The sequence below is a fragment of the Ammospiza caudacuta genome, chromosome 12, assembly GCF_027887145.1.
Source record: "Ammospiza caudacuta isolate bAmmCau1 chromosome 12, bAmmCau1.pri, whole genome shotgun sequence".
In the NCBI taxonomy this organism is placed as follows: domain Eukaryota; kingdom Metazoa; phylum Chordata; class Aves; order Passeriformes; family Passerellidae; genus Ammospiza; species Ammospiza caudacuta.
The window spans coordinates 975,350-997,518 of NC_080604.1; positions in this window are offsets into that span (position 1 = coordinate 975,350).

Sequence of the window (22,169 nt, forward strand, 5' to 3'; positions counted from 1 at the left end):
GGCCTGGCACAGGTTGCCCAGAGAGGTGGATATCCATCCCTGCAGACATTCAAGCTCATGCTCTCAGCAACCTGACCTACTTAAAGGTGTTCCTGCTCACTGCAGGGCATTGGACTAGATGGCCTTTAATTGTCCCTTCCAAGCCAAGCCATTCTGTGCTCCTGGGCACCATCAAAGCAGTGCTGGATTAGTGCTGGGGTGATTATGTGGCAGCTCTATTTTGGTAGTTGTGTCCTTTAGCAATTGGCCCTGAGAGCATTCATGGTCTGGGCAGTGAAGTCTGCAAATAACAGACTGTGTGCTCCAGGAGTGTTGCAGTGTGATTTCATGTTTTACCCCAAAACCCCGGCTTTCTCCCCTGAAGATTCCCTTCCAGGTGTGTCCATCATCCCTCCTTTCCCCAGTCTTACCCCTGCTGAGCACTGTCTCTCAATCCTGCAATTCCAGAATATCATTGAGTGATTGGCAGATTTAAAAGATGCCCTCTACCTTGGTGGGGGGGGGCATTGGGCCATCCATGTGTCATTTGTCCCTGGAGACCCCCTCTCCTGTCCCAGGTTGGTGGGCTCTCTATCCCTTCCCTCCTCCCCTCCCTCGGGTAAAAGGGCGAGTAACCATGCGGTCCAGGAGTTCCATTGGAGCAGTTGCTGGATTCAGTGGCCTTTGGGCCAGAATAAAGCTCTGGATTAAAACCCTCCATCAGAACCGACTCCTCTCCTTCACTACCACCTTAAAGTGTCTCTGGCAGAGGGAAGCCTGAGGAGCAGACCCTCCAGGGGAGGAAGCTCCATCCCGCTGGCACTGGAGTCCCGACATGTCTGGACTTGTCCCCACGTGCCCAGCTGCAACATCCAGCTGGCCGAAAGTGTCTCTGGGGTGGAACACCACAGTTGCTGCTATTTGGTTCAGCTGCGGGGGCCAGACAAGCCAAGGCACATCCCATCAGCAATGTAATATATGTTAGAAATAATTCATGTTATAAAAGATTGTATTTTTTAAAGATTGTGAAATCCAAACCAGTCTCTGACCACTGGGAACCCAAGAAGCAGACATCTATTCAAACTCTGAAATTCCTGAAGGAGACAGCATAACAATCGGCATTTTAGCCTGAGAATAGACACATCCAGGGCGATGATCACTGCCATCCTGAGCCATGGAAACCGCCTAAGAGTGATCATCGCCCTGTTGATAACATCCATCAAGATAGCCAGATTTGCCAGGAACATGCATGTGAATACATGGCTTCCCTGAACTCGATCAACGCTGGCTATCAGCCAGGAGACAGCCTTTGTCCGGCTCTGCACAGTGAAACAGCCAACCATGAATATGCAGAGTTAGAAAAGAAACTTGAACTCCTTCACCTCTGGCACAATAAACAGTATAAAACATCCTTGCTAGAGGCGGCTCTTGTGAACAAGGGGGAATCTGATGTGATAGAGGTTAGATCCAGGTTCACCCAGCGCTGAACCCAGGCTCAACGCTGTCTCTTTCGCTGTGGTGGTTTTGAGGACCGTATTTTTGTTGCGGAAAAGGTAAATAAATATTTTCGCATTTTTTGATAATTTGACTTTCAATTGATCATTTATAACAATTAGGGCCACACTGATGTGATTTGAATTTTGGGTTCGGGCACCCCTTTCCTGTTAGGAGGCTCCCCGCTGATTTCAGCGGGGTAACGGGATTGGGAGTTCACGAAACCAATCTGTGGGAATCCACAAAAATTAAAGGCTTTTGGGAAAGCTGCAAAAGGCAGGCCTCAGAGACAGTAGAACTGTGATTAGACCTAAGCAGCAGTCACTAGATAGGTCAGCAGAAAAATTATTTGCAAAGTAGAAAGGCAAGGACAAATAGAACAATGGTCTGTGTATTAACGCTTGTCTAGAATAACTCTCGAAGCTACAGAAAAGTTTATCTAACAAGATATTAGAAAGTTTAAGCTTAATAATGGAGCTCTGTGCATTGTATTTTCAGGCTTACAAGTAGGTATTGTATTCGAAATAAGCAAGCATTGTTTTAACCAAAGGTACGTGTGCTTATAGTGGTTGGATAGAACTACTGTCAATATGCTTTTGCTTTGTGTGATTGGTCAAAAAACATATACAGTAAGTTGTATTATTAAGTTCTTTGTCTGCTGCCTGGGATGTGAGCTGGTGGCATCTTCCCATTGTCATAACCATGTAATGAGACTGATGCTGAAAAATGAAACGGCTCAAGGCATGTTCCACAGCAGTCCTGTCCCTTTTGTGATTTGTACACAGCCTCTGGCCGGTGATACCAATCAAATACCAAACCGAAGCCAGAACCACAGCCAAAGATGGATAAAATGAGCCCAGAGCTCTTGGAAAATCGGAACGATTGAAGAGGGATCTCCGAGGCCGTGGTGCTTTTTCTTCACTCAGAAAATTGACGTGCAGAAGGAATCCACCTGGGAAAAGGAACCGTGAGTACCATGTGGTTGAGTGGAGTGTGATTGAGCGTGTGCGAGACGTGATTTTATCATGAAGCAAGTGTGGATACCACAATTGCAGTTCCCCTCTCCCGCAAGTAAAGTGGTTGGTGAAAGGGGAAGCAAGTGCTTTTTCTTGTCACACGTGGGACCTGGGACTTATTGTGAGTTCAGGGGATCAATCATGGTTGGGGTCAGGAGGGGAAAGAACGTTCCCGAAATATTCTGGGAGCCGGTCTGCCTTCTGATCTAGAGAATCAGGTAAGAGAGCTTGATACCAGTCAAAAGACCCGCAGAAGGGTTCTCCACATGGCTGAGTAGACTGGTAGAGTTTCACAGACTTAGGAAATCAACATCGGACAAAGACTTGGGACTTACGTCGAGAATCCCAGCTGAAGGACACAAGGTGAGAAAATTAGTGAATGGGGTTTTTGGGAAAATGGGATTGAAAAAGTGTAAGTGCTGGAAAAAGCCCCAGGAAAAACCTCCCCAAGATCCCGGGAAGGTTATGCCTGAAATTTTGAGGGGAAGCCCATTGGGATGGTGTCCTGGGGTGACGTTATGATGTTTGTATCCCCATTCATCTGTTCTGTGCCTTTAAGACCGACTCTGAAGAGTGGAAGTTTTGTTTGGGTTTCTCTTATCAGGGACACAGAGACGAGCAGTACACAGGGCTGTTTTTCACTTCTTGCTTTCAGCTTGCTGCTTTGCTTGCTCTCTATTCTGCTCTCGCTTCTGCTCTGCTTTGGCCTCTGCTTATTAGCTAGCTCTAGCTAAACAGTCCACATTCCTTCCTGGACTGTTTCTCCTCTCTTGTTTCTGTGACCATCTCGAACCTGCTCTGGACTGGGACCCGGGAACACTGAAGGTTTGCACCGTTTTTGCCTGCAGCAGCTGCCCCAGCGCCGGAGGGACCGAGAACAGAGCAACCACCCCCGAAAGAGACTTTCTGATTTTGTCATCTTTCCCAGAGCGGTGTCATCGGGTATTGTTAATTTTGTGTTCTGGGGGGTGCTGTGCCTGAAATAAACGGGTTCTTTCCACCTCTCTCCAAGGAATTTTTTCCCGTACAGGTTGGGGGAAGGGCCGTGTGGGTTTTGCTTTCTGGAGGGGCCCTCCTTTGCAGATTCTTTAACAACTTTGCCCTAAACCAGGACAGATGGATATTAGAACACTGGGATGACAGCCCCAGGAGGCTGGGAAAGTCCAAGGAAAAGATGATACATTTTTGTATGGAAAAATGGGGGGGAAAGGAGATTGCAAAATATGTGGTTTGGCCGGTGTTTGGCACTTTTGAGGAAATTGAGTATGTTGAGATGTGGAAATACGCTTGTTGGGGTCTACACCCGATCAGAGCTCTCAGATGCTTGGCAAACCAAGGCAAGGAGTGGGAACTGCTGGAAAACCTTCCACCACCCTACCTTGTCCCTTCGCCCCAACCCGTGCCAGCCCAGGTACCTCAGGTGCCCACGTTGCCTCCCGAGGCATCGATCCCACAGGGACAGGCTTCGGCACCGCTGCTCCCACCGGAGATGGCCGCGGCACCTTCTCTCCCATGTGAGCAGGTATTGGTGCCTCCACTCCCATGCGAGCAGTCCCAGCCACTGACCCTTCCCAAAATCAAGGAGAAACAGATAATTTCCCTAAAGAAAGCAAACTCTCCTCCAGCCCATTGAACAAGATGGAGGACGAGGAGGGCAACCACTGGAGATAGTGATGACGACGAGGAAAAGCCTGGGCTCTTCCCTTTACGGGAAGTACCGACGGCTCCAGGGGTTAGTGGCTTCGTACATGCGCCGATCGACACCGGGGATGTGAGGGCTTTCAAGAAAGAGATGGGGAAGTTGATGGATGATCCTTTGGGGGTGGCAGAACGACTAGATGAATTTCTAGGAACCAGCACCTACACGTACAAGGATCTCAGTGCGATCCTGAGGTCACTGTTCAACAATGAGGAAAGAGAAATGATCAGACAAGCCGTGATCAGGGATTGGGAGAACAGGAATCCCCAGGGGGAGCGAGGAATGGAGGAAGGGAGGCAGAAAAGGATAAACTTGAGAAATATGATAATAGAAGGTATCAGGGAGGCAGTGCCAAAGGGACAAAACATGAGCAAAGTACTCAGGGAATGCCAGGGAAAAGATGAAACCCCCATGGAATGGCTGGAAAGGCTCCGAAAGAGCTTGAGAATTTATTCCGGGACAGAGCCCCGAATCTCCAATTGGGGCGGTGTTGCTGAAGACCCAATTTGTGGTGAAATCATGGGAAGACATAAGGAAGAAATTGGAAAAGATAGATGAATGGCAGGACAGGGAACTGCAGGAATTGCTCTAAGAAGCCCAGAAAAATCTACATTAGAAGAGAAAAAGAAAAGCAAAAGATTCAGGCGAAAGTGCTAGTGGCTGCAGTGAGGGAGGCACAAGAACAGGAAGAGGTCAGAGACTTGGCAAAAACAGCGCCGGTGAACAAACAAAATCCTTCCCAAGGAAAAGGTTCAAACAGAAAAAGGACTTCAAGTGCTACTACTGCAAGCCAAAGGGGCACATTCGGAGGAATTGTCCCAACAAGGTCAAGGATCAAACTATGTTTCAGGAAGATTAGGGGTGTCAGGGGCTTCTCAGTTTGGGGTCTGGAACACCAAGGGAGGCCTTGATAAAATTGCAAGTTGGACCTCACAGGCGTGAAATTTGGTTTTCAGTAGAATCTGGGGCTGAACGGACCACGGTGCAGCAGTTACTGCGAGGGTGCTCTCTAAGCGATGATGCAATGATGGTAATTGGAGCAAAGGGGAACCTTTTAAGGTTCCGATCATAAAGAATGTTGACATAGAGACAGAAAGTAAAAAGTGTAAAGGAAAAATGTTACTGATAAAAGATGCAGACTTGAATTTGGTGGGGTGGTATTTGATGGTGGCATTGGAAATGGGTTTAGCAGTGCAAGATTCCCAGCTCAAAGTGAGATTGTATAAACTCACCACCCAGGACGAGGAGATCATTAATCCACAGGTTTGGTATGTCCAGGGGGAGGCCGGGAAGTTGGACATAGAGCCAATCCATGTTGAAATTGAAAGGCCAGAAGACTCCATTCGGGTTAAACAGTACCCCATCCCCACGGAAGGGAGGAGGAGGCTGAAACCGGTGATTGATGAATTGATAAAAAAGGGAACGTTGGAGCCATGCATGCCCCAACACAACACCCCGACTTTGGCAGTGTGAAAAGCGGATGGTAGCCACAGGCTAGTGCAGGATTTAAGGGCTGTGAATGAAAGGACTAAGACACTGTTCCCCACAGTCTCGAATCCTTACACCCTGCTGAATAACATCTCTCCCGAGGACACATGATACAGCGTGATCAGTTTGAAAGATGCTTTCTGGACCTGTCCTTTAGCAGAGGACAGCAGAGATTACTTTGCGTTTCAGTGGGAAGACCCAGAAACAAACAGAAAGCAGCAGCTCAGATGGACATCGTTGCCTCAGGGCTTCGTGGATTCTCCAAACTTTTTGGGCAAGCACTCGAGCAAGTGCTGAGTCATTTTGTACCAATAGAGGGAACACAATTGCTACAATACGTAGATGATTTGTTGATTGCAGGTCTGAGGGAGGAGGATGTGAGGACGAGTACCATTGAACTTTTGAACTTTTTAGGGGAAAAAGGATTGAAGGTGTCTAAGTCAAAGTTGCAGTTCACAGAGCCAGAGGTCAGATATTTGCGACATTGGTTAGCAAAAGGGAAAAAGAAGTTGGATCCTGAAAGGGTGGCGGGGATTATTGCCCTACCACGCCCACGGACAAAAAGAGAAGTTAGGCAACTTCTGGGGTTGTTGGGATATTGTCGGCAGTGGATCGAAGGATAGAGGGAGAAGGTGAAGTTTTTGTATGAAAATCTCACCACGCACAGAATCAAATGGACAGAAAAGGATGAGGAAGAATTTAGGGGAGTCAAGGAAGTGCTCACAGCAGTACCAGTGCTGAGGCTGCCCGATGTGAGACGGCCATTCCAGTTGTTTATGGATGTGAGCAATCACACAGCACATGGTGTGCTGACACAGGACTGGGCAGGGGGCAGGAAACCGGGTGCTTACTTGTCTAGGCTTTTGGACCCTGTAAGCAGGGGCTGGCCCGTGTGCTTGCAAGTGATGGTAGCTGTAGCATTGTTGCTGGAGGAAGCCAAGAAAATAACTTTTGGAGCACCTTTGGTAGTATTTGCACTGCACAATGTGCGGGGCATACTACAACAAAAGGCAGATAAATGGCTCATGGATGCTAGATTGCTGAAGTATGAAGCCACTTTGATTCACTCACCAGACTTGGAATTGCGGACATCAACCACGCAAAACCTGGCTCAGTTTTTGTTTGGGGAAGCTTCGGAAAAACTCGTCCATGATTGTGTGGAAGCAGTCGAATTGCAGACAAAGAGCAGATTTGGAAGAAGAGGAATTAGACGAAGGAGGAAAAGGGCTTGTATATGGCTCAAGCAGAGTGATTGAAGGGAAAAGGAAGTCACGATATGCAGTCGTTGACAGGCAAACAGGAAAAGTGATAGAAGCAGGCCTCCTGAATGTGGGTTGGTCAGCACAGGCTTGTGAATTGTATGCAGTTCCGAGAGCCTTGAAAGAACTGAAGGGAAAGAAAGGAACAATTTTTACAGACTCTAGGTATGTCTTTGGAAAGGTTCACACCTTTGGGAAAATTTGAGAAGAAAGGGGGACGATCAACACCCAGGGACAGGAACTGATGCACAGGGAATTGATCCGGCAAATTCTGGAAGCGATAATGGAGCCAGAGGAAATATCGGTTGTCCATGTGAAGGGACATCAGGCAGGGATGCAGTTCCAGACCTGGGAAAACCACTTGGCAGACCAGGAGGCAAAAACCGCAGCATTGATGATGGTAAGTACCCCGGAGATCAAAGGGATCGAGGTCCCAAATGACCCTCCTCCATCCTCCCCCCAAAGGAGATTGAAAGTTCTGAGAAGATTGGGGAAAAATTGGAGGAAGGTAAGTGGAAACTACTGGATGGGAGAGAACTAGCCTCTGAAGGTTTTACCAGGAGAATTTTGAGGAGACTGCAGCAGCAAACACACTGGGGGGTTCAGGCCCTGGCTGAACAATTTTGGAAAATTTTCTGGTGCAGAGGAATTTATGAATTGGCCAAACAAGAGGTACAAGGATGCCTGATCTGTCAGAAAATTAACAAAATCAAGGCAAGACAGGCAATCCTGGGGAGTCGCCACATTGAGTACTGACCTTTGGAGAGAATTCAAGTTGATTTTACTGAATTGCCCCAGCTGAGAAGGTTCAAATTTGTGCTTGTAAAAGTTGACAAATTGACCCATTTGGTGGAAACTTCCCCCAGTCCAAGGGCAACAGCTCAGACAGTGTCCAGGAAATTGCTGGAAGAAATTGTGCCCCGATATGGGGTGGTGAATTACATGGACTTGGATCAAGGGACTAATTTTACTTCGAAAATTATTAAGCAGATGGCAGAGGCACTGGGCATTTGGTGGGAATACCACTCCGTGGCATCCCCAGAGCTTGGGACAAGTTGAAAGGATGACTCAGACTTTGAAGGCGCAGTTCTCTAAATTAATTTTAGAAACTCGGATATCCTGGCTGAAATGCCTCCCTCTGGCCTTGCTTAGTATCAGGACGATGCCTCATTCAGAAACGGGGCTCTCACCCTTTGAAATGCTATATTGAATGCCATATAAGCACAGGACACCAGTGGGACACCCCAGATTGGAGGACAGCCAAATTCAACCGTATTTAGTAGCGATAAACAGAAACTTACAGGAATTGAGAGAACAGGGGATAGTATCTCAGAGTGCCCCTCTGGGATTTGCGATCCACAAAATTCAGCCAGGTGACAGAGTACTTGTGAAAGTATGGAAAGATTTACCCCTCTCCCCTCACTGGGAAGGCCCCTTTCTTGTTCTGACAAAAGACATGGCCATTCGGATGGCAGAAAAAGGCTGGACACACATGTCCAGGGTGAAGAAAGTCGAGCATCAGGAGGAGGCTCCCGAGTAGAGGATCACCTCTTCTCCAGGCGACCTAAAGATCAAACTCCAACGTCCTCATAAATGACCGATGGTGAACGGATGGGTTGTATACTGTCTGACTGTGTATGCTATCCGTTTGTACACTTCAAGTGTGAATATTGTCAAGGGGTTTTTCTTGTATACTATAGGAGGGGGCAGACACCAAATGGATTGTGCCCCCAGTGTCTGGAAGAGGAGCTTGAGCTGACTGACCGCAATCTAACCCTAGACGCAAATTTAGGAATTATCGAATTGGATTCACAGGAGTGGTTCCACGTTTTCCAGAACAGCGTGCATGGAAAACTCAAATCTAAGGCAGAAATATTGGATGTGGAATGTCGGAAGTCAATCAAAGTACCATGCAGCTCAGATGCTGTCAAGATCTTGAGGTGGGTCTCCTTTAAGAGGAGGAATGTGGCTAGGTCAGAGAATGTGTTCCCTGAAGAATACTCCTGCTGCCGCAAAGATGGTCTTCCTTGCCGCTGGTGGCACCCCAGGGGGTGGAGGCAAAGGCAGAGGAGTACGCCTGGTGGGAATCCTGATTGGCCTGAGCCTAGCCATGTGCAGCACACAGAGTCTGCACATTGAGACCCCGATCCATGTGGGAAATCAGAGCTCCATGGATGGGTGCAGTAAGTGCACTCAGATGGTCCCGACTGAGGGAAGGGACAAGGGGATCTTAGCATGCCAAGCCCTGGAGAAATGCATCAAGGGAATCTGGCAGGTACTGTTTGATAAACGGCACTCGGGTCAAATTGTGCAGATTGGGCAAAGAGATCCTGTGTTTAGATCTGAAGGCTGGGACGCTGAACGGGCAGTCAGACAAGCATCAACACTGAGTGCTGAAAAGAAATGTAGAACCAATGTCGATCCCCGTTTGCAGTCAATGTAACCAAACAATGTGGGTTGGGGGAAAGACAGAATCAATTTTTGTAGTGTATCACCAGGTGAATCCATTGTGTTACGACAATTTGAATCTGGGAATGTGCTTGATGAACAGGAAAATGTACTGTGTGGGAAGAAATATGAAATTTGATAGCAAATTCACCCTGAACAGAGAGCCGATCATGTTGGACTTAGCACAGGCAAATGATGATAGAATCTGCCTGCAATATGTTTAGGGCTGTTTTGCAAGGAACAAAGATGGAATAGATCCTGAGGGAAAAATGAGAGCGATTACTCAGGAGCTGAAAAGGAGGGAGTCAGAACCGAGAAAGAAAAGGGTGGAACTTTGAGTGAGCAGTACGAACAGCTCAGGAGACAATATGCTGATGGGGAACTACCTTCCCAGATCGAAACTTACTCATTGATTTAGTTGAGGAAATTGCCATGGAATTGGAACTGTCAAACTATTGGATTTGTAGGGGGCTGAAATTGGCAGAGAAGTGGCCTTGGAAGGGTGAAGGTTTGGCTCCAGAACAGCTTTTGAAATGGGACAACCCAAGGGTCTCAAAATTGGCACTAAGACCTAAGGGATGGGTGTTGGAGCAGCAAGTGATTGGGACCATCTGCATCAGTCGAGAAGGGAAAGAATATACTGAAATGGTGGGATACACACCATGTATAACCACTTTGTTGGTGAATTCAGACAGTAAGAGCAAAGTCTGGCAACCAGAACCTCCTATGGTGTACTGGAGTCAGAAGAATGAAACAAATTGTGATTGGAATGGTCAGATGGCACTTTGTTGGGTCAAGAGTCCTGGAGCTAATCCTTACCAATCCTTGGCAGGACTGAGAGAATATTGGGGAGACCCAGGGAAAACTAATATCAGATGGAAAGCCCCAGATGGAATTTATTTGATTTGTGGAAAGAAAGCCTACAGTGAGTTACCTCCAAGGTGGAAGGGATCGTGCACTTTGGGCATGATCCAGCCAGTTTTCTTCACTCTTCCTTAAACAAAAAGCAACTTACTTGGGGCTCCTCTGTATGAGACCCTGAGGAGGGAGAGAAGAAGCTTGAAGAAAATGATACCTGTCCTAAGTGGGAGGCAAACTTGGGGGGAGGAGGAGTGGCTGGCAGCAAGGATAATTGATTATTATGGGCCGGCCACATGAGTTCAGGACAGAAGCTATGGATATAGGACTGCAATCTATCTACTGAACCGGTTGATCAGGCTGCAGGCAGTGGAGGAAATTGTGTCGAATCACACCTCAGAGGCCCTGGATTGTTGAGTCGGCAGCACACTCAGGTACAGGCTTTTGTGTACCAGAATCAAATAGTTTTAGACTATTTGCTGGCTGAAGAAGAGGGAGTCTGTGGAAAATTCAATGAATCATAATGTTGTATTGAAATTGATGATTATGGGGAAACCATTAGAGGATTGGCAGCCAAAATTAAGAAAGTAGCCCATGTCCCAGTCCAGAAATGGAATTCGATCTTGCAGTCATCTTGGTGGGACAGATTATTTGAGGGGGCCTGGTGGAACAAAATAATATTTTTTGTGCTGTGTTCACTAGCAGGAGTCATATTCCTCCCTTGTCTAATACCTTGTTTTAATAGACTGATACACTCCATGGTACAGGGTATGCAGATAGCTATAGTGGACCTGGAGTTGGCTTCCAGAAACAACGTGTCCATGATCATGAACCTGGGAGACGGGAAGTGTACAAGCAATGCTGCTGAGGTCTTGGAAAAATTTGAGAAACAGGTCAAAACAAATGGGAACAATTACAATGGTTATTAGGGAATCCCGCAATGAGTGCATGGCATGAGAATTTAATAAAGCCTGCTCTTTGTAGGGTACCCTTAACAGTGGAGGGTAGATGTAGGAAGTAAATAGATAATGGTAATTTGGGATGTAGAGGGAGCATAAATTAACGTGTTGACATTAGAGGGGAGGGATTGTAATATATGTTGGGAAATAATTAATGCTATAAAAGAATGTATTTTATAAAGATTGTGAAATCCAAAGAGGTCTCTGACCACAAGCAGCCCAAGAAGCAGACGTCTATTCAAACTCCGAAATTCCGGAAGGAGGCAGGATAACACTCAGCATTTAGCTTATGAATAAACGCACCCAGCGTGATTATCGCCGTGAGAGTGGGAAGACGCCTAAGAGCGATCATCGCCCTGTTGATAACATCAATCAAGATAGCCAAAGTCACCAGGAACATATATGTGAATAAGCGACTTCCCAGGATTCGATCAACACTGGCTATTACCAGGAAACGGCAATTGTCCAGCTCTGCACAGTGAAAGAACCAACTAAGAATGTGAAGAGTTCCAAAAGAAACTTGGACTCCTTCTCCTCGGGCACAATAAACTGTATAAAACATCCCCACTAGAAGTGGCTCTTGTGAACAAGGAGGGCTCTGATGTGATAGAGATTTGATCCAGGCTCACCCAGCACCGAACCCAGGCTTGACGCTGTCTCTTTGGCTACGGTAGTTTTGAAGACCGTATTTTGGTTGCAGAAAAAGATAAATAAATCTTTTCTCATTCTTTTATAATTTGGCTTTTGATTCATCATTTATAACTGCAATATTGGTAATTCCAATAAAGGAGAAACAGGAGAGGAATACAGCTTCCAGTTCAGATAAATGCCAGCATTTTGCTGCCCATTCCTGGTTAAGAAATAAAGGAATGTCCTGAAGATCCCTTCATGTGGGTGCATTATTGGCTGTATCAGTACATGTGTTCTGTATAACAGGTAAGTTGTTAATGCTTCTTGCCCCATTTATCACTGGATGAAACCCAAATACTGCATTGCTTCTTGTCTACTTGCTTCCAAGTCAAGGCAAATTTTGGTCATGATTGAGTTGGACATATTCATCTGTTCACAAGCAAATTCTTCTTGCCATTCACACAGTGGTAAGACTGCTTTGTGGATTTGCTCTAATCGCACTGTAAATAAGGCGTATCTCTCACTAGAATTAAAGCTGATGCATTAGGATGCAAAGTTTTGTGTAATTTGTCCTGGTGTCTGGCACTGTAGAGAGTTGTTCTGGAATTAAATGGCACTTGAAGACACGTGTAGTCTACCATACTTCTCGCATACTAGAAGTGAAAAAACAGCCTTTGAAACACAATTTTATCCTTTCTTCCTTCTCCTCCTCCTCCCAGGAATTTCAATGTCTGAGGTCTAAGCTCTTCAGCTGCCTCACAAACCTTGTTTTAATTCAGACAGGCACCCATGCCTTGAGCCACAATTCAGGACTGTGGCTGTGAAGCTTGAAGCAATGTAGGTTTATAGCATTAAAAATGGTAATCCATTCCCAGGTTAAGCCAAGCATTTTCCAAAAAACTCTACCTATTCTCGAGGATGTTTCAAAAAGGATCATTATAAAAGCTGGGAATGGGGAGAAGGAGTGTCTTCAAAATTAAAAATACAGCTTTCTGAAATCTATATATTCCTATAAAAAGAGATTCAAAATTGTTCATATATGGAACATTACCTAAGAAGTGAATGACAGATTGTCAAAATAATTGCATGGGAAACAAAAAAAAACATAAATAAAAATAAGTTTACATGTAGATAATAAGTAAACCATCACTCTAAGAAAAAAACCAGAGCTGCAAAAACTAAAACCAATAAGGCTCTTTCATCTGTCTCAATACAAAAAAATTACTGAAAAGAATTGGAGATCCTCAAGACCATTACCATATGCAGGAACTTCCAGCTATTGGAAAAAAAATGAAGGAAACTGCAGAGTGCAATTCACAGAGGTAACCTGGAATTTATTGGTGGATTTGTTTAAAAATTTCTGAGAGCAGACTGGAAAGGCATAGGGGCTGGTCAGCCCATGGGTGGGCATTTAGAGCAGTGTGAGGCATGTTTCTGAGACCACTGCAGGGAAGAAGAGCAGAAATCACTGGGACAATCTCTTTGCTGGCTGTGGAGTTTGTGTCAGTCGGTTCCCTGGGGCTGGGGGAGCTGTCACGGGGCAGGGAGGGCCAGGGCTGGCAGTGGCCGGTCAGGGATGGGTTTGGCCCGTGTCCCTCCAAGCAGCCACTGCCCAAGCAGCTGCGCTGCCCCCGGGCTCTCCTCCCAGCCTGCTGGGCTTTGTTGGGTGGCACAGCCTGTGCCAAGGGGCGGCAAGGTGCCTGCAGGCCCCAGCTCTGGGGGAAACGGAGAACGTCCTGCCTGCATCCACCGTGCTGCCAGCTCAGCAGTGCAGCACAGCACGGGCTCACGCTCCACATTGGTCCCACAGAAGTGCTTGGCAAGTCAGACACAAATGCCCAGAATCCATGGAACACCCCAAGAATTATCTGCCCCCAGGATGTGCGCAGCTCCTGCATGATTGGCACAGTAGTGACACTGTTCACTGTGCCAATTTCCATGGTGCTGTGCTATGTTGGGTTCCAGTGGTGGAAGGAAAAGAAACAGTAAGTTGTGCTCATCTCTACCTCACACAGCTTCCTTTAAATGCTTCTCATAGGCAGGAAACATTCCCAGTGAGGATGTAGTGGAGTTGTGGCCAGTCCATGGTTGTCCAAAGAACGGTGGGGAGGGTTCTGCTGCTGCCCAGAGCTTTCATTGCCTCTTAATTACTAGGCCTTGTCCTGGGGGTCCCGCTGGGGCTGCAGCCAGTGCTGGCTCCCACTGAGGCTGCCTGGCCAAGGGAAACCCCAGGGCCACAGGGCAGAGGCACAGCAAGGTGGGGAGGAGAAAGAGCAGGGACGAGATTGCCCTTGAAAGGCAGAGGCGCTCTGGGGCCCGCTCCTGGCCAGGGAGCCTGCCCAGAGCCGTGCCCTGCTCGCCGGGGCCTTGAGGGACAGCTGTGCAGCTGGGCCAAGCTGTGCCAGCAGCTCCAGCCGTGCTGGGGAGCCTTGCCAGCTCTGGGCCCAGCTGTGCAGGAGGTTCCCTGTGTGCCACTGGCAGCTGGGGCCTCAGCCACCTCCTCTCTCCGCAGTCACACCTCTCGACAGTAGCTGAAGGACAGTGACAGGATCTCACCCCCAGATACCTTGAGCAGCTCCTCCAGCAGTGGTGAGGACCTGGGTAGCGCCAACAAAAGCTCTCAGAAGACAACTCCAGAACAGTTGCCATATAGAAGGAAGCAGCCGATCCCTGTGGAGATCCCAGTACCACCTCCACTCCCTGCAGGAATCCCTGAGCCTCCTCCACGCCCTGCAGGAGTCCCTGAGCCTCCTCCACTCCCTGCAGGAATCCCTGAGCCTCCTCCAGTCCCCACAGGGATCACCAATATGCCTTCAGCCCCCTCCGGTCCATCCCAATCTGTGGCTTCCGTACCCAGCTGAGACGACCACATCCCCCGCCTCCCAAAATCATCTGACCTGTCTTCCAAATGACACTGAAGGTGCTTTTGTCCCCCACCCCATGTCCACATTCCAGAGCCTTGCTCAGCTTTTTTGTTGCAATAAAGAGATGAAGCTGTAACCTCACTGTCCAGGTGGTAGCAGCAGCAAAGCCCACCCAGCAGCAGCACAGGCCGAGCTCCATGCCCATGCTGTGGGCAGGCAGGAGCCAGGCAGGGGCTGCTGTGACCAGCGGCGGGGCCCCCAGGGCTGGGGGAGCCCATGCTGAGCATCCATGGGCTGAAGGCACATTTCCTTCCCTGGCATCATCTGGGTCTGGGCCCCATGAGGCACACCAGGATGTTTTGGGGTCCCTGTTGAGGGGTGCAGGGATCCCTCATGAATCACAAAGGAGTATTGATGGCTGCTTCTAACGCGTGCAGGGACCCCTCATGAGGTGTGCAGCGGGGTTACATTTGAGGTGGCTTTTTACTTTTCTCAGCACAGCAAAGGGTCACTTGGCCGAGGTTTTGCAAAGCTGGGAGAAAGCCTCTTGCAAAGCCTTGGGCCCGGCCTGCAGGCACAGCGGGCGGGCAGAGCCCATCCCCTGGGGCCAGGCCGGGCTGCTCAGGCCAGGCAGGGCCGGGCCCGGCAGGGAAGGGCCGCGGCCCTGGGCTCTGATGAGGCTGCTGAGCTCCGCCCTGGCCCTGTGCTGCAGCCCAACACATTTACAGCCAGGGCCGTGCCCGGGCCCACAGGAGGCACCCGGGGTTGCAACTGAGGCCGCGCCTTCTCCCACTCAAGGGAGCTGGTTCTGTTCCTTTGGAGGATCCAGAGACTTGTACCTCGGCCTGATGGTGCAAAGATCCCCCCAGCATCCCTGAGCTTGCAGAAATAAAGGCTTTGTGCTCATTAATATGAAAAGCTGCATGGGTGGCCTGCAGCTATTGTTCTTTTGTTGCTTGGCCCCCAGTCAATGCTCGAGTCTAAATGACTGACCCAGCCCTCAGCTGTTCTTTAGACTCATTTGGTGAAAGGGACTGAAGCTCTGTTGACTGCAAATTCTCCAGGAAAACAAGTACAGGAACTTGGATACTGCTGGTGACAAAACACAGTGCAGAGTTGAACCTGTGAGGCCACCTCACTGCTGCCCCCCCCCACCCTTTTATTTTCATTTTGTTTAATATTCTGAGTGCCAACTTTTGCATGAAATGGGCCCTCAGCAAGGAGCTGCTGGGCCTCCTGGCTGTGTCCATTTGTGCTCCCAGTGCTTCTGGTCTGGTTGGGCTGGTGTGATAAATAGGTATGGTTCGTGCTGATGAAAATTGAAACAGTAATCAATATTGATAATTAATATTTAGGAATAATAAAATAGTAAAAGTTGTAGCGCCAGAGAAGAGAGGGAGAGGAGGGACTCCACTACCCCCCTCCCGGCAGATGTTCACAAGGACAGGAGGAAAGAAGCTGAAGATACAGTTTCTAAAAATGAGCAGAAAGGAAGCAAAACCTGGTTGGGTCCCAGAAATTGCTAATTATAAGGGATTTATTGCCTTGTTATATAGATATAGTGATATGTTATTCTTGGCTTATACTGTACTGGCTTGATGCGCATGTGTAACCCAAAGATGAATTAAAGGACAAAGAAGAAGACTACAGAGCCTTCATCAGTGATGACCCCCAAAGACTTGTGCGACCACCAAACCGAGTAGTGGCGCATGCGTGGTAAAAGTGGTAATGAAAGCAGAGATAGAGATATGACAAACCAAAAATGGGAGGAGATGGTATTGACACATGGCATATAAGGGGTGATTTTCTCTTGGCAAGCTTGTATGTGATGTGGCAAGGGTCCAAGAGCCCTGCACTCCGTACCCCGCGGTTAACTTTTGCTTATGCGCTATTATTGGAACCAAATTATCCCTTATTTTAATCAAATTATATTGTATCCAATTTTATATTTTTTTTATTTAACTATTCAATTGAAATTGTTACTATTTTTCATATTGTTTGGTTATTTTATGATGGGATAATTGGGTAAACATAACAGCTGGGACACTTGTCCATCATGCCTACGTGTCTGTTTCCTGTCATTCCAATGCACAGCCCTTTCCCGCTGCTTGTCATTTAAATACTGTAATTATTTTATTGGATAACTTACACCTTGTTATAAATGTGAAGCTTGACTAGGCCAATATTCAAGCAGCAATCAATTTATTAAATAATATGGTAAAGTATGAGCAATACAGTGGTAGGTACAGTGGGGGAAGTTTTCCCTCCCACTGCACACCGATAGTTGAGGCTTACAGGTATTTAAAAGGGGTATTCATAAGCTTTCTCAAGAGTTTCTATTCCAATTTTTACTCATCAGCAGTTTTTATTCCCAATTTTGTGTCACAATTCTATACACTATTGTGATTTAGTTTTACTCAGGATGTATCCCAGAAAAAGAGTGTCCCAGGTGGTGGTGGTCCGGTTTCCGAAATAAGGAAGAAGTATCCCATCTGGTGAGGTCCAGGTCTCCAGATGTGTGTCCAACTTTTAATTGCAAGGACTATAAATCTCATCACAGTGATGTCCAGCTTCCCTTGGTCAAAACTATTAATCCTTGAGTTGATGTTCATCTTCTTTTCTCAAGCTGCTTTTCTCTGTTTTGTTAAGGCCTGAGATAAGCATACTTCCTTTTTATATATTCTAAAGCTGTAGTTTCCAAGATCCTTACAACAAGCAATATTCTAAAATTATACTTAATTTATGCTAAAATTAAAAGGTTAATATTGCAAAACTCTTTAAGGCTTAGCTACAAGCAGAAAGTTCCTGTCAAACAGGAACATCCTTAATGCTTTAATTCAAATGCTCCTAAATCAACTTAAGACTCATAAAGGTTAATTGCGAACAAAAGATAGGTTCAAAGGCCTTTTCCCATGCTTTACTTTCCTCAGTTATTGTTAGAATTTGTCTTTATAACTGTCCCATGGTTGGTTTCCCCACATATCACAATGACAAATACATACGTTGCCTGTATGTACCTGACACATAACACAGCTTGGTATTTCACAATCCTGCACTTCATGATATTAAATTGTGTTAATCAGACTTTGTCCCATCATGAGTTTCTGGAACACATTTCCAAGCCTTCCAGCTGTAGCCCAAGGGAAGCTGTTTCTGTCTTGCATCACCAAATTGGCAGGGTTTTTGCAAAGACAGCCCTTTAGAAAGGACTTGTGTGAGCATTAACATCTAAGGGGCTGCTTTCAAAGACAGACCCAAACCCCATAAACAAACAGCAAACCTACCAAACAACATATTTTGAAAAGTACTTTATTTGTAGCTCTTGTTCTTAATGTTTTCCAGTTGGCCACCTTTTCCACTGCAGTGTCTTTCTTTGGACAGAAAAGCCCCCTTGCAGGATGATGTGACTTAACAAGGAAAACAGAACTCACACACAATGGATTTATTAGAGCTAAACATGGAGGTTCCCATGATCACAGTCATAATCATTGATTTTCAGTTTATTTTGGTTTCAGATAGTTTTCAGAAGGGTGAGAGCAGTATCTCAGATCCCCTGGGTGCGTTGGTGCCATAGCCACTTATTATCTCTTCTTTCTTATTATCTGTCCTTTCTGTAGTCCTGTAGTTCCTCTGCCCATTTGTTGCTCTTGGATCTCTGCCTCCTTCACCTGATTTTTATCTGTTTCTGGATTTGTGAGGATTTTTTGTTGGTTTTGATTTTTTTTCTTGGTGGTTATTTTGTTTGCCTGTTCTATTTGGTCACAGTTTTGCTATTGGTTTTTGGGTTTCTTTTATCCCCTTAACAGCAAAAATCAGCTTGTGATTTGTATTGTGAAGTTTTGATACACAGGTGTTAGACATAAAGGTTGTTTTTGTTTTTAAAGTCATCTCAGACCTGCAAGGCCCTGTGTCTTTGAAAACTGTGTGCTCTTGAAGCGATACGCAAAATAATTAGACTCCACAGTCTGATGAAGTTATGAAGTGGGTATGTATTGTCAGCAGCCGACACAAGCGAGATAGCTCTTGTGAAAACTTGTGCCCTGAGCCTCGGTCTGACCCACATCTTCATTCTCAAAGATGTTCCATGTTCATTACATTGCACAACCTTGCCATGCATATTCAACCCCTGGCCCCTGCTGTCCTTGCCTCACATGGTAATCAGATCCAGGTCCTTCTGGGCATGCATTGTTTGCTGTGGTGTTCGCACAGGGGTCTCTTAGTGATCTCTGAGGCAGAAGACTGTGGTCTTCCTCATGACTGAACTTTGGAACTTGTCTCCTTTGTGTGTGCGCTTTGGTCCCTTGGTGGGGATGCAATCTGGGGGTATAGCTAAGGCCATGAGGTCACAGCAGGCTCTGAGGTCACAGAGGTGCCAGAGCCCCGCGGTTGCACAGCAGCACAAGGAGCGAGCAGTCAGTGCTTGAGCACAACTGTTGCGGCAGCAGCAGCGGCGCTGGCAGCAGTGGTGCTGACATTGGGACAGCGGTGTCAGGACAGCGGTGGCAGCAAGAGCTGTGGGACTGGCAGAGGGCAAGGCAGCATGGCCCTTGCTCTGCGTCTCTTCCTCCTGCTCCTCCTGGCCGTGGCCCTGCCTGCAAGGGCTGCCCAGGCTGCTCCGCTGCAAGCGCGGCGAGCAGGTGAGCCGGCAGCCTGGCTCCCCTTTCCCGGGACAGCGCTCCCTGCTCCCCGGGAAGCGCTGGGGATGGTTTTCCCCAGGCCTTGAGGGAGGGTTTCCTCTGGGGGAGGGAGAGAGCCTCCACGGGCCCTGGGCTGGCCCTGTTTCCTCTCCAGGGATGTGTCACAGGGCCTGCAAGGAGGATGGCGAGTGACCAGGAGCCTGCCCAGAGCTCCCCAGGCCCCTGTGCAGCTCTGGCCTTGTCCATTCATATCTGGTTCCCGTGGCCTTTCCTGACCCCCTTGCAGTGCCCAGTTCCCTAAAGCAGAGGGGGATCCCAGCACACCATGGAAATGGGTCTGCTTGTGCTCCATTCTAGATTGGGATGGCGTCATAGATTATCTGGATGCCCTATCAGATGATGGCTTGAAATCCCTGGAGAATGCTGGTGGTAAGTTCTCTCTTTGCCTTTCCTGACAAAATTATCCATGTCCATGTGCGAAGAGGTCACTCATGAACACTTTAGGTTAACATCATTTCAGGGTTGAAAGAATCTAATAACCTTTCCCTGCTCCCTTCTGGATCCTGAGCGATCCCACTCTGGAGGCCCTGGGCGGCATCCCCTAAGTTACACCCCATTGGCTCCCTCCACTGTTCTTATGTTCCTGAGCCATTGCCTCCCATTTCCTTGATTGGCCCTTTGTAGTGCCCTGAGACCAACGTCAGGCCTCGGGCCCCGAGAGAGAGAAAGCTGGACCCACTGTGTGTTTGTTTCTGGGACCTGAATATTTCACTGCCTGGCTGAATTAAACATCTGCGGATATTTTTCAAAGGCCCTTTTTGCTTCTTTACCTTGCTCTTTACTAGCAGCAATGTAGGCTGCAAAATCCCCCAGGATCGCTGTCATTGATAAAAAGAATCATTTATCTATGCAACCTCCTCCCGTGTGCAATGCCACTGTGTCCTTCCATGTGCTCTGTGCAGCCACAGAGAAGAGCAGAGAGGGAAGGGGCCGGGCCCAGGGCTGTGCACCAGGGCTGAGCCTTTCTCAGCTCCTTTGCCAGCCCCAGGGAGCCTGAGCTGCTCCTGCTGCCACTGCCAAGCCCTGGCCCTGCCTGGGGCTGTGTTTGGAGCTGCTGGCAGCTCCAGGGAGTCCTTTCTGCCCTGACTGCCCTACAAGGGGCTCCTTCCATCCCAGTGTGGGGCCACTGCAGGCACGAGGTGCCCCTGGCCCTGCTCCTGAGTGGAAGGCAGAGCTGAGGGAGTGCCTTGGAGGGCACCAATCACCCAGGTGCCCTCACTGCCACTCCGGCAAGAAGTAGAAATGGAAAAACTTTCTATTAAGATCCTCCTAGTTGGATGGACCAAGGGACAGGAGACAAGAAATCCCTGGAGGCAGCCAAACTTCTGGACATGATGCTGAGTGACCTGGAGAGGCGCCGTGGTGGGTGCATTTCCCTCAGCCTTGTCCTGGGGCTCAGCAGCCGGGGGCTTTGGCTGCGCATTGGGACACGCCGTGCCCAGCACAGCGGGAAGGGATCCATGGCAGCCTCGCTGCCCCGCTGCTGCTTCCACGCCCTGCAGGGCTGTTTGCCAGCCTGGCCTGGCTGCAGCTTCTCCCCAGCCTCTGCAGGATGGCATTTGGCATCTGCTGACAGGCAGACCAACCTGCACCATGGTCCATGTATGCCCTGAGATCCCCTGCAATTGCCTGGACCATGGGGAGATCAGGAATGACAGCAGTTTAGAGAACGGCGAACCCTGGCCAATCCCAAAAGTTTTTACGATTTCTTGCTCATTATCCATCAATTTGACCACTATTGCCTCCTGAAAATGCCACCTCCCACAAAGGGGAACATACCCACCTAATTTAGCTGTCTCTTTTTCTTTCTCCAGAGATGAACCGAAAGGCTGTGCTGAAAACAGCACTTTCTGGAGGAAGCAGGGGCTCATTGGCAGCCTCTGCTGCAGGAAGGGAGGTGATGCCCAGCACAGTCACAGGAGGTAACTACTGTGCCTCTGGGCCTGAGCCCTGCTGAGGCTTGAGCTGCCATCTTGGCTGTGCGTCAGTGCCTGCCCTCCAGGGATGTCAGACAGGCCCTGCAAAGAGGGTGCAGAGTGACCAGGAGCCAGCCCAGAGCTCCCCAGGCCCCTGTGCTGTTTGGCCTTGTCCATTCACATCTGGCTCCCATAGCCTTACCCGATCACCCTGCAGTGCCCAGTTCCCAAAGGCAGAGGGGGATGCCAGGACACCATGAAAATGGGTCTGGTCTGTGCTCCCTTCTAGATGAGAATGCTGGAATGGCTTTGCCAGCACCTGGGATGGAAGATGGTTTGGAACCCATGGGAGCTTCTGCAGGTAAGTTCTGAGAGAATAATCATTGACAACCTGGCAGGAACCAGGTGACAGAAGCTTCTGTGGCTCTTGAGTTACAGGTGTGTCTGCAGGGAGGATCTTCCCAGGTCCTTTGGTGGATGTTGCACACAAGCCCAGCTCCCATCGTAGGGGTGAGTAGTGTGTCCCTGCTGACCCCACATGCTGAGCCCTGCTTCCGTGGGATCTGTTCCTGGTGAAATGGAAATATTTTCTCCTAAGGTCCTCTGAGAGGGAAGAACAAACCTACAAAACAGAATGTGCCCCTGGAAGAATCCAAACAACTGGACCAAATCCTGATTGACCTGGAGAGGCACCGTGGTGGGTGCATTTCCCTCAGCCTTGTCCTGGGGCTCAGCAGCCGGGGGCTTTGGCTGCACATCTGGACACGCCGTGCCCAGCACAGCGGGAAGGGATCCATGGCAGCCTCACTGCCCCGCTGCTGCTTCCACGTCCTGCAGGGCTGTTTGCCAGCCTGGCCTGGCT